Raw genomic sequence first — 3254 nt, 5'->3', positions numbered from 1 at the left:
CAGTCTTCCTTGTTGTTGTTGTTATGTGCCATGGAGTCGGTTCCAACTCATAGCAACCCTGTACAGGGTTTCTGAGGCTGCAAATGTTTATGGAAGCAGAAAGCCTCATCTTTCTCCCATGGAACAGTTGGTTGTTTCTAACTGCTGACCTTGCCATTCGTAACTATGCTATGCCAGAGCTCCTTAGTCTTCCTTGGAGGTTCATGAATATTATCCTATCACAGACAGTGTCATACTTCAAGATAGATCTTGCAATGTTCTTTGACGATAAATGCAATACCATTCTTCTTGAATTTACCATTCCCAACATAGTAAACAACACGATTTTCAGATTCAAAATGGCCACTGCCAGTCTATTTCAGCTCACTAATGCCTAGGATATTGATCTATGTGCATTCCATTTCATTTTTGACACCTTCCAGTTATCCTAAATTTATACTTTGTACATTCCATATTTTAATTATTAATGAATGTTTGCAGCTGTTTCTACCAATTTTGAGTTGTGCCCCATAGGCAATTAATGTCCCGAAAGCTTTACTCCATTCTCATCATCATAGTCAAATCTTCCCCAGTCATATTCTGAGTGCCTTCCAACCTGAGGGATTCATTTTCTAGCAGTATATCTGACAATGTTTTCCTGCTATTCATAAAGTTTTCGTCTTCTGGCTCTGTGTCTAACAATGCTCCACTGCTATTCATAAGGTTTTCAGTGGCTAAAGATTCAGAAGCAGTCTGCCTCTCCTTCTTCCTAGTCTGTCTTAGTCTGGAAGCTCTGCTGAAATATGTCCACCGCAGGTAACCTACTGTTCTTTAAAATACTAGTGACCTAGCTTCCGGCAACACACAAGCTACCATTGTACAATAAACCAACAGATGAGTGGTAGATGTGGAAATTGGACAATGAATAGAGAAGACAGAAGAAGAATCGACGCATCTGAATTATGGTGTTGGAGGAGAATATTGAACGTACCATGAACTGCCATGAGAACAAGTAAATCTCTCTTGGCAGAAGTACAGCCAGAAGGTTTCTTAGAAGTGACTGTGGCTGGACTTCCTCTCTCATACTTAGGGCATGTTGTCAGGAAGGAAGAGTCCCAAGAGAAGGACGTCATGCTTAATAAAATGTAGGGTCAGCAGCAAAAAAGATAAAGACCCTCAGTGAGACTGATCATCACAGTGGCATCTACAATGGAGTGAAATATAGTAACAATTGCGAGGATGTTGCAGGACCTGGCAGTGTTTCATTCTGTTACATAGGGTCTCTCTGAGTCAGAAGCGATTGGATTGCCCTTACATAGGAGCTCTGGTAGTGTAGTGGTTATGAATCAGGCTGCTAATCTCAAGGTCAGCAGTTCGAAACTACCAGTGCTTCCACCTGAGAAAGATGAGGCTATCTGCTCCCGAAAAGATTTACAGCCTCAGAAACCCTATGCAGCGTCGCTATGGGTCAGAATCGACTCAACGGCACTTAACAACAACAACAAATTGATACAGAAGTCCTGGTGTGGTGCTGCAGGTTAATGCACTAGACTGCAAAGTCAGTTTGAACCACAAGGTTGGCAGTTCAAGCTCACCAGCTGCTCCTTGGAAACTCTATACAGGGTTGCTTTGGGTCAGAACAGTTTTGACGGTCAGAACAACAACAACAATAACAAAGCCTATACCGGGTTGCTATGGGTTGGAACAAACTCAATTGCACTTAATAACAATAACAAAAGCAAGATGTGCACCTGTAAACATGTAGAATTCAAAAGAGCATTCATCTTGCTGTAGGACCTACCGTACTCCATTATGATGTAACGTTACCTGATAGCATAGTCAAGGATTCTATTTACAAATGAGGTCACAATGACAGGACTTCAATCTGTATTTTGGGGGGACACTCTTCAATCTATAATAATCATGTCTAGAGAAATCGAATCTATGAGGAGTGTTATCTAAAGGATGGCTGATTTTCATTCAGTCTTTAATATCATCTGACCTGTAGAAGAACAAAACAAGACTTTCTCGCCAGTATCTCAGCTCTTCCGTGGAGTGGCCATAAACCTATGGTGAAGGAAAACTGCCTTCGAACCCGGCCTGTGCTCTGTGTTAGCTATGTGGCAGAGTTCATAAATATTCTGAATTTTTATTTTTTCATCTGTAAATTGAGGGCATTGTAGGATAAGCACCAGACTACTAATGGAAACATCAGCAAGTCAAACCAACCAGCTGCTCCTTAGAAACCCCATACAGGGTCGTTTTGAGTCAGAAGTGACTCACTGATATTTGGTAACAACAGCAACAAAAATACCCTTGTGGTTCCGTGGGTTAAGCTACAATGTGGGCAGTTTAAAGTCACAGCTGCTCTGTGGGAGAAAGGTGTGTCACTGTGCTTTCATAGAAAGCGTGCAGTCTCAGAAACACTAAGAAGCAATTTCACACTGTCCGATAGGGTCTATGGGAGGGCTTGTGTGGTGCTGGAGGCTAAGCATTGCATCGCAAGGTAGGTTTGAACTGCAAGTTTGGGGGTTCAAACTCACCATCCACTCCTTGGGTTGCTTTGAGTTGGAATCAACTCAATAGCACTTAACCACAACACAGGATCTGTGAACTGGAAACAACTCAACAGCACCAATGGAAACCACACATTAAAACTTTCTTACAAAGAATTACATTTATTCTTAAAAAGCTAACAAAGGCATGTGGGAAAAGTTGAGCACAGTGTTGAACACATTTTAAGCAGTTAACAAATGTCAATTCACATTCTAGGCACAAGTGCATACTAACTGAAGTCGAAGCAAGGTTTTCCTTTTCGTGGTATCTTGTGTTGGCTATTGAACTGAGCTGAGCTTCTTGTAAGAAGACTTCTTCTGCCATCAGTAAACTGAATGCTTCTTTAATGTATTTATTTATTTTTATTTCCAGTACCTCCTGACCCTCTGCTTATACCCTATACCTCTTAGTTTCAGAAAGTGCTGTATGCATTCCCCCACAGGGACCTAGCACTCGTGGACTTTAATCCCCGCTGATTTCTATTCCCCAGTATTCCCTGGGAACACTTTCTTCCTCTTGCCCCACATTTAGTCAAGCCTTGTCTTCAATGTCATCTTTGCAGAGCCCTCTGAGATTGACCATTCAGTCTAAAATATGTCCCTTCCAACCTGTTGTTGTCATTAAGTGCCACTGAGTAGGCTCTGACTCCTTGTGAGCTTGTATAGGGTTACAGAGGAGTGGCTGGTGGGTTTGAACTTCTGACCTTGTGGTTACCAGTC

The sequence above is a fragment of the Chrysochloris asiatica genome, unplaced genomic scaffold (assembly GCF_000296735.1).
Source record: "Chrysochloris asiatica unplaced genomic scaffold, ChrAsi1.0 scaffold00001, whole genome shotgun sequence".
In the NCBI taxonomy this organism is placed as follows: Eukaryota; Metazoa; Chordata; class Mammalia; order Afrosoricida; family Chrysochloridae; genus Chrysochloris; species Chrysochloris asiatica.
Note: the sequence above shows the minus strand (reverse complement) of the source record.